We start from the raw sequence: 18,805 nt of genomic DNA, 5'->3' as shown, positions 1-18,805 counted from the left end.
GTCGCAAGCGACCCCGCCCCGCGGTGGCGTACGAAAAGATGTTCATGACATTGAAGCGTGCTCTTGAGCAAAGGTTTGAAAATACGGGCGGACTCGAGGCGGCAACTTGGCTGTTCGATTTCGAATGCGCTGCATTTCAAGCCGCCAACAACGTGTTTGGAAGCGAGCACAGTTCCCTGAAGGTGGGCACCATTGACAAGTGCTGTCCAACGAATGGTACGAGTGCGCTATGCCCCACATCATAACGTTTTCTCATATTTCCAGATTCGAGGATGTGCCTTCCACTTCGCAAAGGCCGCCAAACAAAAGCGAGACCAATTGGGACTGAAGGTCGTTTGCTAAAACAATGCTGCTGTGAACGAATGGTTCCGCCGAATTCGACATCTACCCTTTGCACCCGATTTCCTTCGTTTGAGCTTTGCCAGAGACCTGATCGAAGCAAGACCATTTTCGACGCCCGTCGAAGAAGCCAAGTTGAGGCAGTATCGCGAGATACTTCCAGTCATACTGACTAGAAAATGCCAGCATTCGTGATACCTGGGGCCAGTATGGAAATACAGGGCCCAGAACGACCAACTACGTAGAAGGGTGGCATAACAGCCTACACAGTCGCCTGCCAACTCGCCACCCGGCCCTTGCAGAATTCATCCAATGGTTGCAGGTGTCGCAGCACGCCACGCAAAACCGTATCCAGGCTCTTCTTCGTGACCCCATGGCCGTGGCAAGGCAACCGTCTGAGGAAGTACGCAGCTTGCCTCGGAAATGGCTATGTTCGGATCCTGGCTGGAGAGCAACCAAGCGACGTTCAGCGACGTTGTAATATATCTGGACCGTGTGGCCGACATAGGAATTTTGCCGTCCCATATTTAATGCAATCTGTATTCATGTTATTCTTTTTGTATAAAAAATTCCACGAATGTGGCCCTACTCACTTTTGTCTGCGAACTACGCTGACGCTACAGATGCACATAAGAAAAAATGGCAAGTTTTAAAAAACTGGGTTTAGTGAACCGGGTGAACATTGAGATGATGAGAGGAAATAACGCACGGCGCAACAAACACATCCTCACATAAGGAGGTTCGCTACAACAAGACTTCGTTCGGAAATTCTCCTAATAATAACACATAGGGGCTTTCGTGATGGCAAAAAGTCACAAAAATTTCAAGAAAAACTTCTGGACAGTATGCGCAGGGGGCATTTAATCCACTTACTCATTTCGGACGCGGTGTTAATCGTTAATGCATGACCTTCCAGTGAATAATGCGCCGCCGTGGATCCTTCGACTCGTTGGATGCATCAGCACGTTAGACACTTCGACATATAATCGACCGTGAGGAAGGTTCCAACGAGCTGAAGGATCCAACATGCTGAAGCATCCAACGAGCAGAAGGATCCATGGTTGGATCCTTCTGCTCGTTGGGTACTTCAGCACGTTGGACCCTTTGACATAAAATCTAAACGGTCTATGAGCTGGAATAGGTAACATCTCATTACGGCCCAAGTCTCATTACGGCCGAAGGTAGTCTCATTACGGCCGAAGATGTCTCATAACGGCCAAAAAGAAAAAAGAAGCATCCACCATATTAGCTGTGTATATACTGTGTTTTATGCTTCCCAAAATGTGTCCGAGGCGGTGTGCCCCCACGGCTTGTGTCACACACAATGCTTCATGCACACAATATTGCGACAGTGTTTCATGCATCCCTCGTGAAAAATGTTTTTATTGTCATATGTGTCACACGATATTTACGTCATTTTCTCTCAGTATTCAAGCAACATCCTACTCGTTCGTTCTGTGAGCGAACTGTGTGCGTGTTCTGAAAAGTACTCCACAAGGGAGACCACTGGGAGCTCCAGGAGCCACATGACCTATGACCATGATCTTCTCCCCCACTAGCTGCCTTCTACAATTTACGTCCACCTGAAATTTAAAAAAAGTACATAAGGCACAGAACAAAATGACATATGCTTTCGTTTGATGATGACCATGAGACATATGCTGTCAAGCAGACTTTTTTTCCATATATTCAAAACATATTCAAGAATTATGGACAACAATGACAATTACGTCATAATGATGCAGCTGCATAGCCAGGAAAATATTTCAGGAGGTGCTTTATGAGGCTTGACATGGGGTGGAGGAGTCCCCCTCGTCAGTGCTTTACCGAGACCCCCCTACACCCCCCTAACTTTTTTGCCTGTGCACCCCCTACAGGGGGTGCCCTTGTGATTTCAGCTTCAGATACGTCTGTAATGATATTTTGTGCTGTAATAACGTAACTATAATGATGACCTCCCCCCACAATTTTTTCCAACACCCCTCTCGTGCTTGGGATTCTGGATAAACCACTGCCCCTCGTTCATTTTCGTGGGGCACTACATTAGGGCTTATGCCACTGCACTGATGTCACAATGTTATAAGTGTGTGTCACTCTGGGCATTTGGAATTCCTCTAAGCTACAATATGTAAATTCAGAATACCCGAAGGGTAAGCATCAGATGTTACCTGCAGGCTTCATGCTGAAACGCGTGTACGCAAAACACTTCCGCCGTGGTGGGCGACGTCGTTAGTGTAATCATACACGCAAGACAATTGCGGGCACATGGAGTAGTGGCAGCAACCTGAAAACGATACATTTTCTTGTTATATATGAGTAATCAAAAATATACATTCCCACATGTGTCGTTTTGTCATTTGCAGGAAGCGCTAATAAGGGAACAGCACTTGGTTGGTCACATGCAAGCCACAATGCGAAAGGTGCCGATATTTCGATTACGCGATCAAAAATTAAAAGTCTACAACCATGCACACTTCCCCATGCAACTACTTCCCCATGCAACTGCTTCCCCAGCATCGTGGGACATGACACCATGTATTCACGTATAGTGTAATGTGAAAGAAATGATATGCAGGAATGAAAAAGATGCCAACATACCTGTAATCCAGTGTCCCATAAGTTTGATTCGATTTTCTGGCAGCTACCATGAAGAGCAAATGCACGATTCACAAGTTTCGTTTCGCCATTTTCATTGCTGTTAATTTCGCAACCGTCAAGCAATCCCACGTGACCTCCTTTGGATCAGTGAAAAGTGAAAATTACTCGCGTCATGAACATATATGTTCATCTCAGCGCAAATCACGTTTTGCATGCTATAGAAGGGAGGGGGGATCAATACTCTTCCTTTCGTGTTTTGATATCTTGTTGTTTTGCTACTCTCACTTTGGAGTTCGGATGGTGTCTAGCAACGTTGGGTACCTCGTTTCTTGTGTGAGCGAGTGGTTGCTGTTTACGACGTGTTCATATATCAATTTGTAGTGCTGTAATGTGCAAATTAGCGGACTTTATAGCGGCTCTCTATTTTCCGTCGTTGTCTTTCGAGCAGCGCCTGTTGTTCCGGTAAAATTCGAGTTGAATGAATCGCCACAGCCCCAACGTATATCGCGCAGTGTTGACCAAGTCCAGCAGGAATGCTGGTGAGTAATGCTTTCGTATATTGTCTGGATTAGTTGTGTGCTGTCCACATATAGTTGGATTCTCATACGAGTAATTTAAATGAATCAAAACAGCCGAAGTGCCTGTAATAGATGTAACTCGGTATCTGTTCGTAGGTTTGCGTTGTTTCTAGTTGGTTGCGCGTTTAGGAACAACAAATTTATTCGAAGACGATAAGATACCGACAGTGCATCACCGTACAGCAGCATTTACTCGTATCATTGTGAGCCATATTTAATTTGTTAAAAATTGTCGTCGTATTTCTTCAAAAATAAAAGCGCAAGTCGGCGTACTTGAATTGATCTCCTTGAACTGCTTACGTCGAACGTCTGCAAATGCTGTACTTATGTGCCTTCGCGCACCATACTAGGCACAAAAGCATATCTGATTAGAATAAATACTTCAAGAGGAAGTCATTCAAATACATTGTTATTTATAGCTGGTTTCCATTCCAGGCATGGTATGTGGCTGCACGGAGGATTCCGAAAAAGAAAAACAACATGGCTAATAGGATGTTGCTGCCCAGGGAGTCCTGGCCGAAGAGGTGAGCTGTTAAGATCATCATAAGGTTCTGTTGTGAAGTGAGAAATTTTGTAGTAGTGCACGAATGTTAATTCGTGCACTACCTTTATAAAAAAGAAACCAGAAATGGAAAGTTATGCATGCATCATTTCATGAATTGTAATGTATCACTCTTTGATATTCACATGTTTCCATTAAGGGAATGAACTACTGAACCTATATTCATATCATGGTCATGCTCTGTGTTTACCTGGAAGTCGCATTTTTAAGGCTTGTCATTCTTTTGTCTAGATGAAGATTTATGTTAACCTTGTATGAAATAACAGACACGTATATCAACACATGTGCAGCTTGTGCACATTAAAACCAGCCATGTAGAGACAAATGCTTGTTTTCTTTTTGTTTTTTTTAAATATTCTAGCCTATTCATGGTTGCTCTTCGCTTCTTGCAGGTTTATTCATTCCAGAAGCAAGAATTGTACAATTGTAAGGCGAATGGAAATAAACTGACATCGACTGAGATAGGTGTTCCGTCTTGGCCAGTGACTGTAGGATGGCTCCAAAAGCGTCACAACAAAGCCAATATTCATCTAGCTCTCTACAAGTAGCTAACTCCACATAGTAGCCTGCTTCACAGCAACATCAACACTACCTTGTGGGAGTACACATTACACAATATGTTGCATTGTGCTGTGGTATGATAACATACCGTTTGTCTCGCAATATGTGTATATAAATATAATAAGGGCCCTAAGGGCACAGTGCATGCCTTATACCCTGCTGAATATATATCCATACCTGGCTGCGACATTGCATATCAATGCAGGTTACAATACACATATTCACATTTGGCCGTTATGAGACATCTTCGGCCGTAATGAGACTGCCTTCGGCCGTGTTGAGACTTTGGCCGTAATGAGACACTTGGGGATTAAAGGATTATCGGCCGTATTGAGACTTTCGGCCGTATTGAGACATCGGCCGTAATGAGACTTCGGCCGTAATGAGATACAATCCTGGAATATAGTGACGTGACCCGGTTCCAAGGACAAGGAGAAACTCGCACGGATTATGCTCTTTGAATGGCATTGTTTCTTGTTAAAGACGCTTGCTAGAAGCAATATAATTTCATATTTGGATACCGTGAGCTATGTTCTTTCATTGAGCATAATAATTGGAGAATGTTCGTCGACCTGTTTTGTGTCCCTTTAACACCGTGAATGCTCACGAACGCTTTACAGATAGGCACAAAGTTTTTGAGCAAAGTTCTTGAAGGGGTTGGGACAGTTTCACACACGTTGTTCATTACACCATGGACGCATTGTACTGCACGAATACTGAGCAAAAAGAATTATTCTTCTACCTTGCGAGGATCAAGCTGTCGAACACACTCCTGACAGAGCAATGCGAAGACGTCACGGAGTTCAGAGTTGCGTCCACTCTCATTGGCAGCCGTAAGCACGCGACTTCTCCTGCGCTACATAACTGGCGGCGGCGAGGGTTTAGACGTGAGCGCCGCATGAGTTTCGGTATTCGCGATGCCAATTTTCTCCGCATAGTACCCTCTTCGCTGTGAAACTTTCAATGCAGGTTCACATCAGGGCAAAGAATCGTGGTTTACGTTTATGTGGGATAACGTGGGATGGACCAATCGCAACCCCTTTAAGTTTTACGTCTCTTCGGCGGAGGGCACATTTATCTCAATTTTTGTCCTATCTCATTCGTATGTGTGACTAAACGCAGCGACTCGTATCCGTTGTATCTATGCACAAGTCGTCTTGCCTTCAAATCCTTTTTGTACAAGACTGTGGAAAAGGGGAGCCCCTTTGCAGCCACTACTGGGTAATTACGACATGTAACAAAAATACAGTGATTAAAATTCCCTGGTGCTGCAAAGAAGCAATGCGAATCGAAGATGTTGGGGAGGACATTACAGCACGCTGGAATTACTTTTTCTCAAACAATTATTGATCGTCTTGATTAAAACGAGATTGTTAGATATTCTACCGCATTCGAATACGAAATTAGAATAGGGGGGGGGGGGGTATAAGTTTATTAAGAAAAAAAAAAGACAGGAAAGCTTAGCCAGGCGAAGAGCCGGCTTGCTATTCCGAAAAAAGAGGGAGGAAAACGGAAAAGAAAAGGAAAGAAGGAACTAGAATAGCTTCAATTAGGTCTGTGCGAATATATGAATTTTTCGAATACGAAAACGAATAATTGTAGTATTCATTTCGAATTCCGAATAATATAATTCGATATTCGCATTTGGAACTAAATCGACGTCCTTCCAAACTGAATATATTCGACTACTTCTGAAACTGAATGCGTAATTGCAACAACGGCAAAGAGAGGGTCTAACGCAAAGTGAGCGCTGGTTTATATTCTGCATATGCTGCGTATTCACATATATAACGTGTACACGTTGCATGCATGTTTCTATCAGCATCCATGCTGAGCATGTATTCCGTTCCGTATCTGAACTGTTCTCTTTGTATTTGCTTTGACTATGGAGTATCTGGTATCCGCTTCGCAGTCACCTCCGTTACATGTCTACTCTCTTCGGTTTCCAAATTACTATTCACACAGGTCTACACACCATGATTTCAATAGGCCAGAACTTTTTACTTTTTCTTTCGTGTCTTTTATTTTTTTTTATTGCCAAGTTCAGGTCAACCAAATAAGGACAGAATTATGGTCCTTTCTACCTTTTTTTTTTCTTTGAGGCGGAAATGCGCCTCGAAAAAACGCCTCATTTTTGTTCAACTGCTGACTTGTCTATTCCGAGCGACCTGCCAACTAAATCCTCAGGAACATCTACGACGCGGTTGACAAGCCGAAAACAACATCATTTAGAAAGTGAGCGCGTTTCGTACCATTTGTGCTTCAAATCGTTCAGGAGCATCTTTTCCTCTTATCCGTTCGAAACTCGATTTACTCCATCAGTAATGGCACTAGTACGTCGGTTCACGACACCCCATCAATTTACGACCTCCCGTGCTATGAGCGAACAAATTAACTAGAGATCGGCGCGAATCCGAATTGGGCTTGGTGCGTCTCGTCGAGGTACCCAGGCAATGGAAATTGAAGCCCTGATTTTATTAGCTCTGACACGAAGTTGGATGACGCCAAAAACGTCTGGAGATAAACGCATACGGGCAAGTCGAAGTGAGTTGCCTAAGCACTAACTGCGAGAAGTGCATGGCACTGCAGTATAAGGTGTAAATCTTTAGAGGTGTTTACCATGTTTTTTCTTTTTCTTCAGATATTAGAGATCCACGTTACGTTCACATACAGTAGAACTGTTTCAAACAATTTATTAAATGTATTCGGAACAGTAGAGGTGGAGTCTTTATCATTCATGTGTTGAGTGAGTGGATAAACTACCGATAATTTCGCGAAACTGTGTTTCTGCGATCAATGCCGAATAACTTTGCCAAGTATAACTTCATTTCTTTCGAAGTATGGCCATTGCCGTAGCTGAACAATGAAGGAAAATGAGGCCTTTCTTTCCATTGTAAGGCACTCTGTCAGCCGACTCTCATTCGGATTTACAGTATGCGTCACGTACAACTCCCCAGAATTTTATTAAATTTGCGATTGATTTCTTTTCGCAAAAGCCGTTGAATATATCTATTCCCGAGAGGGCCTACTGAAAGGCGGTGGTGTACCTGTACTTCGCGCAGCCGTCAATTAACTTTTACAATTGATCTTCACAATTTTGGAAAAAAGGTTGACTGCGTAATTGCAAAGTCGTAGAGCATAACCCTGAGGAGTGTACCCCGCAAGAATCGAAATCGCAGCGCGTTTTGTGCCTAGTAAAAAATATGATAAAATAGCAAAATATTCGAGCGCTGTGCTGGTTTTGCGGCAACTTTCTCCTCTCCCCATCTCCGTGTCACCCTTTCTCAACTCACATCCTGTTGTTCCTCAAATCATGGAACATCCCGCTATGAACGTAACTGGACTGAATGGAATTAAGTGAATTGCCTGTTTGTTCAAATAAAGAATATCTATAAATACTGAACAGGGGCAAACCCATAGCAATCTGCTAGAAATCGGTCTGCTACTATAATTTACATAAACATTTTCGCTTGCATCAAAAGAACTCACGAACAGTGAAACAACTAGAAAACAATAACATCACTAAAACACTTATACGCTCTTGTGGGGAATGCGTTACCTGATTTGGACAAACCTAATGGAGCCGTTAAAAGCAGGGCATAGTGAGGGCAGGTTTGAAGTTACGCGCTCTGTACTTACGCTCTATACTCTTTCCCCAGGAGTATGTGTGAGGGAGAATAGTGATACCGTTTCTCAGCCTACGTTATCACCAAAATGCCACATTTGCCGCCTTTGACTTTGTTCCCGCCATTACCTGGTTCGATCTGCTCAACACCCCCAAGACACAGTTCGCGATTTCGTCTGATAAATGTCATGCAATAAAACTGCCAATCCATAACTTCCGAAAACCACGTAGATAACAAAAATAAAATCACTGATGCTGCTTGGTATGTGTGTGCGTTTACCAGGTTTTAACAAAACAAAAATAACGGTATCGACCAAGACACTATAGGAAGAGGGGGTGCCACATGCTTTGAGGGACAGCCTGATGACAGTTGACAAAAGGTGACTTCGAAAGAGCTATAGGAAAAAGAGGCCGCAGGACTCGCGCAAAGCTCCAAAGTAGTGCATTTTGCATGTTTTTTTTTTGTTTTTTTTTACTATGGGGCACAGAAAAGCGCTGCGAGTTCGATTCTAGCGGGGTAGACTCCTCAGGGTTGTGCGTGCAACTTTCGCAGTTAAGCAATCAACTTATTTTGACTAATTATGAAGATTAATTATGAAAGTGAATTAACGGCTGCACTAATTATTGATATACCACTACCTTTGGGTAGGCCCCATCGGGAATAGATCTATCTAACGACTTTTCGGGGAAAAAAAAACGCGAATTTAATAAAATTCTGGTCAGTCTTACGTGACGCCCCCTGTATATATAGTTCAATGCAATTTCGGAGGGAGCAGACATCTGTCTCAAAGCACCCTTTTCACATTAACGCCGCTAATTTCCGCTTTGCAGAACTTCTGCTGCAACCTGAGAGCGTGTCTTACAAACATCGTTGCAGTCCACATGTTGCATACAAAGTGAATCTGCAAATGCGACAGAAAATATGTTACGTGTTCTGTGGCATCCCACTACGTTTATGTAGCACCGTTTTGCAGAACCAGGAGACGACATGGGGCTTTGAACAGAAGGGAACGTGTGCCATCCGTTGGAGGTCAATTAAAATAAGTTTTGAAAATGTATAAATGTTTTGAGTTCCTCTTTGACTGTGTCGTGTTTATCCTCTCGAAGATTATCCTCTTTTTGCATGGATACGGAGATTACAACGTAGGTACAACAACATGCAACAATGCAACGAGTTATTTCTTTTTTTTTTTTCTCTCATTTTTTCATCGTAGGAAGAAGTTAGCATTGGTTTTTTTGCACCTCGCGTCTGTCAGAGCACTTTGCTAATCAGAGCTTCGCTGCACACGTTTTAATTCCCAAATGGTTCGCGAACATTTGTGCAGCTACAAAGTCAAAGCTGAAAAATCCAACAACGACACACAATAAGATGGATAAATATATAGCATTCAGTGAGGCACATCTAGTGGGTAATATGTAGTGACGTGGACGTTCCTGAAACTTGACTGCGTGCGTGAAGATGTGATGCATTCTGAGTGAAACATACACATAGACAATTTCGCATTAGATCTGAACAGAGCCGAATTGGAGTTATGACAAAAGGTCAGGTTGACAGTGGGAAATATTTAAGGAACCTGACTTCTCTCACTTTTCCTGGAATAAACATGAATACTGGCACCTTTCAGAGCGAGAAATCGAGAAAAACGTGTTGGCCAATTAGTGCATGAGCTCACAAAACCCACCGTACATGCAGGCATTCGCTCCTACAGTCGAGAACCCAGCTACACGAAATCACGTGTGTATCTGTGAGTGTCAGCGTACGCGTACGCGGAGAGCGCTTCTCTGTGCTGTTTGTGTATGTGTGTGTGTGTGTGCTGCTGCTCCTCCTCCTCCTCTTCGACCGGCTTATCCGGGAACAAGGAAGGAACCACGTGTCCATAAGAAATTGACTTTTTTTCACAACTGCTCATGCGTAGCGCTGTGGCACCGATGGCCTTGGGTGCGCTGGATAAGGTTATCTCCGTGTTCAATAGATGGCTCTGGATGGGGACGACAGGCGGGGGGGGGGGGAATGTGGTAACTTGATAGTTATGAAGGATAAAATGAATGATTGGACAGAAGGTGAAGAGGCTGAACCCGAACCTCCCCCTGCTCGCACTCAAAGGTATTACAGACGAGAGGAGGCCGGGAGATAAAACAAAATATAGTGGGAGAGAAGAGAGATGCTCTATCTTCCAGCAAAGCCACGGAAGACTGAGCGACCACGGCAGGACCGGCAGGGGAGGGAAGACCCCATCAAGCCCGACGTCCATTCAATCTGTGAAGATAGCCGCCGTGTTGGTTCAGGTCTGACAAGACCCCATAAGCGGGACAAGTCCCGCGGAAGCGGCCAGGCTCCTGCAACGGCTGTTGTTTCTTTTGCATGTGAATTTGCCCACTGCCTATATTCTGATAGGGACAGAAAAATAAGGGAAAGTAGGGTATAAGGGACAGTGGGAACACCGCAAAAACTCGTCGGCCTTACTTGCAGACCGGTTTTGATCTTCTGTGCTGCCAACCTGGGTTTGTTTTGGGCGCGCCGACGGTGTTTCGCTGGAGAGCCGCTAGGATACCACAGAAATGTGAAAAGGGTCCATTGAACTAGGTCTCCGTACATTCGTTGTCTTATCTCAATCGGCCAGTCCTCCAGCAGCAGTTTCAAGGAAAGTGCGCGTAGTATCAAGAGATCCAGGGTGATGCCTTACATGTCTCGTTGCGCACGCAATGTCACAGAACAAACCCGCATGATTCATACCAGGGAGGTTTCTGACACATTAGGTTGCACAGTAGTGCGCATTACTGGTACCACTGGAGCTTTTGCAACGAATGGTGAGGTGTAAAAGAGGTAAGATAAAATATGTTTCGATGAGCTCAAAATACGTTCCTGCTATTTTTCTATCGGAAGCAACATATTCCTGTCTTATGGACGAACTTGACTATGAGGCACCAACCCATACATCGCATATACAGGGTGTTAATTTTTTTCCGTTACGTATTTTAAATGCGACAGTATTCTTTAACGCGCTTTAGGGCCTCAGGTGTCAGCGTCACGACACGCCGCTCCGCCTCGTTTGTTTCTTTGTCGCGGAGTTCATTTTCTTCTTCTTCTTTCTTCTTTATCGCGGTTCACTAGAGAGACTTACAAGGATTAAAAGGATTAGAACAGATTGAGCAAATGGGACGGCATTTACGATATGATACGCCAAGCACCGGATTCCTTTGAGGCGGCTGACATCCCGTTTCTGATCTAGGATTTGACAGCTTCCTGTATAGTTTTTGTAGAGCGCTTCCGATGTGCTAAAACTCTCTGGTTGACTTACTCGACGACGTCAGTACCTAGGTATCAAAACTAGGTTGAGTCAACCAGCCACTTAACTCTGTCTACTCATCTTCTCAAGGTCGGCAGGGATGGATGAGACCGAGTAATGACGTCACTCCAGCCGTGTCTCCTCTTTTTCGGGAACTTCAAAACGAAACTGGGCCACAGTGCCACGGGAGTAGCTTTTCCGTAGCTAATCCCTTCAATGAAAGTAGGAAGTCACTGAGGGTGCGTTCCAAAACAAACCCTTGAGTCGAGTAGGTCACGTGACCGAGTTGTACCATGTGACCACAGAGTACGCGCCCGGTCGAGTAGCTTTGGGAACGCATGAGGGACTCCGACCGAGTTAAGATGGAGGCCGGTGTCGTCACCGATCTCATCTCGCGCGCGTCACATTTATTTTACAGAGACGACGATAACGACGACCGGGAATGTATTATGAGCTGCTTACAGGGGTCACCACGCCCCGTCGGACATAGTTGAACTCTGTCTTGTCGGCCCAGTGGGCATTTGGCTTTTTCAGCACTTTGTGTATGTAGTTACTTACTGGACAGTTACATTCAGAGATTGCTTGTCTGGTAGTCTTTCTTCCAAGACACTGCAGAATTATTCTTAAGCCCCTCTATTGGAGAATGAAAGGGAAAAGCAGCAGACATTGTCGTCATTTATTTGTTAATGTTTTGTGGGATGGACGACTTCACGTACCATTATCTACCCCAAATGTAATGAAATGGATGCATCCCGTTCCATTTGGTAGTCAAAAGAAATAAAAAGAGAAAAATGTTAACATCATGACGACAGAAGATGAAAAACACAAAAGGTGGAAGCTTCTGGTTGGAATCCTGGAACTGCGGTGGTGGTGCTGGCGTGGCACGGAAATGTCCGCGGCGTCGGAGTCGAATGTGAGTAGAACGGCTGGAACAAAACACGTAATCAGAGCGCGATTAAGCGATTCTTATAGTACACGTATCGCGAAGCGCGCAAAAGTCTCCTGTTTCATTCACCGTGAAAGAAGTCTTAGCTTGGGTGAAAAGACGGGAAATTCGTGACAGTGTCATGTTCAATGTGGACACGTGTGCGTAATATTCCCCCGCTAAAATCTATAGCTTTGTGGTTCTGCTTGGCCTTTGTTGGGGCTGTTTGCGTGGCTTTCTGGCACGGCGATGGCCCGCGGCTACGAAGCAGCAATTCCAGGAAGAGCGACGGTCACAAAGAGGCACGTTGAAGGTCGCCACCGGATTTCGTCCAGTTGGGAAACAAAGCCCAAAGTAATCCCCCTCTGGACAGAAAAGCGAAAGGGCTGAAATCGAGGGCAGCTGGCCTTGGAAAGTGGAACGGAGACACCGTGAATAGAGAGGACTGCGTGGGAGCGTCGTCGCTTCTCACGTAGGGAAAAAGGGACGCATCCTTTAAAAGCGGCGCGTGACCTGGATAACGAAGAGCGTCTGGAGGAGTGAAAGTCGACGGTTCTGCGACAGGGGAGACGGACAGCGGTGACCAAGCCTCACCCTGCAGCCCAGCCTCGGAGACCGACCGGCAGCTCCCGCATCCTGAACCTCCCGAGCCCGACCAGACAGTGTACCTGAATCAGCGTACAACCGGCAGCGGACCCACCTCAGTGAAAGCAGCGTGCGGAACGGCCCCGACACAGTTCAAGAGCCACTCTACGATCACCATCGTGGGACGTCGATCGCTGGATGTAAGTCCAAACGCACCCAGTTCCCAACATAAGGTTAGGTAGTACCGTAAGGCTAGACAGTGTTTGTAGAAATAAATTGTTGTCAACCCTGTACCTCTCGTCTGGACTCTTCGTCTCACTCAAAAGCGAACCCGATTTTGTGCGACTACCTCTCCGGAGGCCGCGGTCGTCACAACAGAGTTCTGTCGTGTTGTCCCTTCCTTCCACAGCTCAGAATTTATCCAAGTTCCACCCAGGCACCAGCTAGCCTGCGCCTATGGTACATATTTTATCTGAAACCTGTTCACACGAACGTACCGACAAACCATCTTACAACTGTGAAGGTAAAGGAAGAAAAGTAATATTCCATTTAAAATCCCATTTCGGACACTCGCACACAAAAGTAACAATAATAATAGTGCTGGTCAGTAATAGCCCTTGCTCCTAATATAGTTCTGAACGTTTCACATAGATCTCTGCCTTTACAAGGACCACGTGGCTACAAGGCAGTGAAACAAATAAACATTGCAGGGCAGCTGTTAGTGAACATACGCTAAATAGATAATGCCAAAGCGACGTACATGAAGACGAAATAGAAAGGAGCACCAGCGAGACTCACTTTGTCCTGGGAATCCGGCTCACATGTCTTTGGGCGTTCGCCTGGTCCTCAGAAACCATATCGCACAATCCGCATCGGAAGAGTGTTGCCATTTCGGTGTCCAGTTGTGTATTGACACGGCCGCTCGAACCTCGCTCCCTACGGGGATCGAGCGGCCGTGGTATTGATAACTCGTCGTGGAGGTCGAGGCTTTTCCACAACCAAACGTTCAGCTGGTTTCGATACCGCGCTTTCGCGGAAAAGAGCAGACGACAAAAGCAGGACGTCATTACTCGAGCGAACCTTCCCTGACCGGCCTTCCGAGGAGAGTTGAATCGAGTTAACTCTCTCGTTACTCTACCTTGTTTTGAAACGCAGGTAGTGACGTCATCGAGTTACTCGACCCGGTTTTGGAACGGTGCTTCGGATAGAGAGCTACTCCCGAGTTGACTCGAGTAGGTTTTGAAACGCACCCTGAAAAGGTTAGCCAGCTGTAGGGCTCGAACGCACATCTTCTGGATTGCCGGTTCAGGGCTCTTCTCTCAGGGGTCTCTTCGGTGTTCGAGCCTCAGAACTCAATTTCCATCCTAATCCCTGCAGGACAGGACGGCGTGGGATGGCCCATGATAACTCCATTCAAAAGCAAGCAAGCGGGCACAGTTGTTTTAATGCGCGTTGTGTGACTTCGTTTTCGAAAGTGAAACAAAGCGAGATTCACTTGCAGCTGCGAAAGCAAGTTTTCTTTTCTCTTTTTTCTTTTTTGCATTTCGTGCCTTGCATATGTGTTTTATATTCCATGCGCATAAGTTATGTAGTCCTCCAAGCAAAATTCGCGTCATCTTGTATTTTTCATATTTTCGTATTTGCGTATTTTTATTAAATCTTGCTACGATATTTTCAATAGGGATTCGATAGCGGTTGGATTTATCGTTTTATATGATTTTTAGAAACGACGTACGAAATCCTGTATGAAGTCCATAACGTCTTCCAACCGTCATGCAAAAAAAAAAAGAAGAAGAAAAAAGGAAGAAGGCCGCTTGCTTTCTTGCTTACTCGGTGACAGCGCAACATACATTCCCAAACCTACTGGACCGGTTAGCTACTCTAGGGTCACGTCGTACATCCCTGTCACGTGATCTGCCCAACTCGGGAGTAGGTTTAGAAACGCGCACTCAGTATTTTTTTTGCTATGCAAATGACCGGAAACTGAACCCACGCTATTCTCGAGCGCAAAACGAGCGACGGATTTCGACGGAGGGCCGCGTGTTATATAGCGGTGGAGGTGACTGGAGTAGTCGTTGATCTGATAGCCAGGTGGACCGTTAGCCTGGCCATGCGTGGCTCCTCGCGTGTCTCAGTGGTTAGCGCGCTGGCCATGTCACGTCGAGATTGGGAGGTAGCCGGGTTCGAAACCCATTCCGGCTTTGCTGGCTGGAATTTTTCCTGGGTTTTCCTCAGAAGCTTTCAGACACACGTCGGCACAGTTCCCTTAGAAGTCGGTCCAGGACGTACATTCCCCCAGGGCGTCAGTCGTGACAATGCCCACCTGTGTGCGGCCGACAACGGCGAACCCTTTCACCGGCACCGCCACCAGATAAGCCGGAGATCATGTCGTCCCTGCGATCGGGATGTGCGTAATACTGGTTTCGGTCCCTTTGCATATCATAATTTGGGGATTTATATCTCAAAGTACGTGCTCGTTTCAGGATTGTTAAGGAGAGGGGGTGGAGGTGTCTCGCATTTTCCCGAAAACAACTAATTAAGAAGTTAAACCGTTGTTCGTTAAACCGAAACAAAAAAGTCGTTCTATTTGCATGCGCTTTCACACAGGTCGCATAACCCAGGTTCAAAAACGGTATATGCGTAGCTTTCATAGCCTTTTAGAGAGAAAAAAAAAAAAAGAAACACTGTATACTATTGTTCACCAACCTCCCGTTATCGATGTCAACTGTAAGCGTTGTAGAGTAGCTGGCTCCGCATTCGTACACTTTACAATCAAATCTAATCGTGTTGGAAAGTAATTGTACTGAGGCTCAAATACACAAACAGACGAACACAACACAAGTCGCTGTCTGGCTTTTTCGACGATTGCCATATTTCATTTCTTCCTAATCTTGTTGTTCATGGGCCCCAGGAAATAAGTAACTAAAACCTAAAAAGCGGGACAGTTATTCACAGCGGCTTGACATACTGACACATGACGCACTTTATGTACCTTAAACGGTTGTCCGAAAGAGTTCAAAGTGAAAGTAAGCCGTAGTGTGTACTTCTTTGCGGATACCCGCTTTACGCCAAGACACACGCCAGGCAAAGTGTATTTGTACTACCCTGCTCCGGCTGTCAAGTTTGTCAAATAAAGGGAAGGGATTTCTTTGCTAAGCAGCTGAGGGCCACTGTTGCGGTTTTATCTTCGCAATTACAGTCAGTCCTTGGCAGGCATTCTGTTTGTACTGTCCAGAAGAAGCTCTCTCGCTTATTGCGCCTTGACACCTCATTTTTATTTGGACACTTTGGAAGCTTTCCAGCGTTCTATTTATAACAATGTTAAGGGTCCAGCATTTTGTGACACTCGTTAGTGTGTAAGGAAGTTCGAAACTAACCATTCACGACAGTAATTCTATGTCCCTGGAATAATCGGGACGCAGAAATCCCTTGACCTTAAGCTTCACTGAGTCCTAACAACTGAATTCTTTTTCAAATCAAGGATCGCGTCGTCTGAAGGCGGTATACCCTTTATCGGCTCTTGACTGTAGATATTAGCAAGTTACTTCGAATTCCATAACAATATACAACACTACTGCTGACAATATAAAAAAACTATCAATAATAACAATATGAGTGAACACCTCTGCTGAATACCATGCCGCGAATGGGGATGACCCGGTTTGTCCTCAGTCGCTGTGACGCAAATGTCGCTATGGAACCTCATAAATTGGGCACGAGCTCTATGTCGCCATATCGGGGGATGACCGCTCATCAATAAAAGGCCACCAGGCGGTGGTGATGTGAACAGCTTGCGGTTGTTGCTCTCTAACCAACAACCAAACAATAAAATGGTAATGCTATCAATGGCGGGATTACTTAAGCACACAGGTGGTACGATTACTTTCCGGTTACAATGGCAGCACGCCATTTTACGGTATGTTAATTACGGTAAGATATTTACCACCTTATCACGATATTGTAACTTTGGGTGCCTATATGGTCACTCCAAGTTAAAATGTTGCGAAACAACACCTACGAATACAGACACCATGTAAATGTGCAGCGTAGGTACAGCAGAATCTGTTCCGGAAATCGTCCTCAACGGAACCTGAAGGGACAACCAGCCCCATCTAGCATTCTGCTTCGGTGGAAAAATAAACTTAAACTGAAACAATGAAAATGTATTCCATTCATCAGTGAGTTCCCTTTACTGAGGAAATGTCAGGTAGCGGAACTGCGCCGACGTCCAAGTGTCTTGGAGATACCGAATGGCTTCGATGATTTCTAGTTGATGCATACGTGTGCGTAGTTCCCTCGTGCAGCGTTTGCAGGCGATGAGGATGTGATCAGTGGCTACAAGGGGAGCGCAGGGTGTGCACAGCATTGTGTTGCTTAAGCAAAGTTTACGGCGAGCAAAGGGGTAACGATGACGTCCAGCCGCAATCGCCGCACAAGGGACGTGAAGTGACGGGGGAATGTACTTGGCATGCCGAAGGATAATTTTGATAGCGTGGAGCAAGAACACTGTGCGATGTAAAGACGCCACTGTTCAGCGGCCAGGGATGACGCCATGACTGAAAGACAGGGTCAGGGTCACGCCGCTTGAGACTGGCGACTTCTGGTACTAAAATGGTATTGAAGCACCGGCAAAATAATTTAGCTCAGGTTAGGTTAGTAATTACGGAACAACGAGTCCTTCTCAATGCAACTGTCGGAGTAGGGAGCAGCATTCCCCTTGCTTTAGACTGCTCTAACGGGGAGACATGCCGATCAACCTATAGCAAGGGGTTGTGTGCTCCATTATCAGCGAGGAATAACACGGATTGATTTATCATAGCATTGTGCAATAGGAGAAGTTCAGGAGGGTGTCTCCGAACCCGGTGGCTGGTTTCGTAAATTTCTGATTTTTTTACGCCTCGTTGCTTCTACATGCAGAAAAAGCGGCAAGATAGACAATGAAGGCGAAAATAATAGAGACTGTCTATATGCCGGGCACGTTCATGTCCTTGCCTAAAGACAGGTCTGCGTAGTCAAACTCGAAATATTGGCAGACCAACGAAACGGGACGATAAAGAAGTGATAACTCGCGCCGCCAATTAATGTTGATTTTCTCGCTGTGATAAATTGTGCCGTTTCACCCTCACCCTCGGTTACTCGACAACCATTAAGCCTTCAATTATCGTGAACGTTAAGGCTGTTTTGCCCACCGTGCAGAGATGTGGGGCAACGAGTTTTGTGTTCAACGATACAGGGTGCCTCATACTGGAACAGGGTCCGCTTTATGTGTATGCACTAGTGCGCAGCCATAAAAAGTTTGATAACGTGAACTTCGTAGTTTTCATATGTCATGATGAAATCTCTGAGCGTCGAAATTCTCGGGCCATGGTGGGAACCCTCACATCTGATGCAAGGCCTACGAGTTGTTGCCGAGTTCCTCTCCAGCACTGGACTAATGGACGAACTCTAATAGGACACCTTTCCATCATCACAACTTTCTCATCCGAAAATCATGCTCTACGAAGCTCGCAAAGGACAGCGCGCGACGAATTTTTCAGCGAAATCATTGTCAGTCTGACGAAAGGAGGTTAGAAACTCAGCCCACACCGGCATAGTAAAAAGAGATAACACAGACGTAGCATATCACGTCCTGCCTCGGCTGGGACCATTCCGTCCCTCTCCCAATTTCAGGAACATTCAGGGTCGATTCACACGATGCAACTTTTTGCTGCAACTCGGTTCCCGCTATAGTTGCACGCAACTGAA

The 18,805-nt window shown here is 45.4% G+C and overlaps 1 protein-coding gene and 2 long non-coding RNA genes across 4 annotated transcripts in view; 1 reads left to right on the top strand and 2 right to left on the bottom strand.

Annotated features, from left to right (window-relative positions):
- Window positions 1-18,805, bottom strand: part of LOC135385380 (thrombospondin type-1 domain-containing protein 7B-like) — a 552,806-nt gene that overhangs the window by 516,078 nt on the left and 17,923 nt on the right. The window lies entirely within an intron of this gene.
- On the bottom strand, window positions 1,819-3,184 carry LOC135383430 (uncharacterized). Its single transcript, XR_010419869.1, has 3 exons — window positions 2,938-3,184; window positions 2,508-2,623; window positions 1,819-1,922 (listed from the first exon to the last, which is right to left on the bottom strand). It is a non-coding gene; the product is annotated as an uncharacterized LOC135383430 (long non-coding RNA).
- Window positions 3,984-4,537, top strand: LOC135383429 (uncharacterized). The gene is made up of 2 exons (XR_010419868.1): window positions 3,984-4,039; window positions 4,470-4,537. It is a non-coding gene; the product is annotated as an uncharacterized LOC135383429 (long non-coding RNA).

Source organism: Ornithodoros turicata, chromosome 2 (genome assembly GCF_037126465.1).
Source record: "Ornithodoros turicata isolate Travis chromosome 2, ASM3712646v1, whole genome shotgun sequence".
Classification (NCBI taxonomy): domain Eukaryota; kingdom Metazoa; phylum Arthropoda; class Arachnida; order Ixodida; family Argasidae; genus Ornithodoros; species Ornithodoros turicata.
Note: the sequence above shows the minus strand (reverse complement) of the source record. Positions and strands in the feature narration are given on the sequence as shown.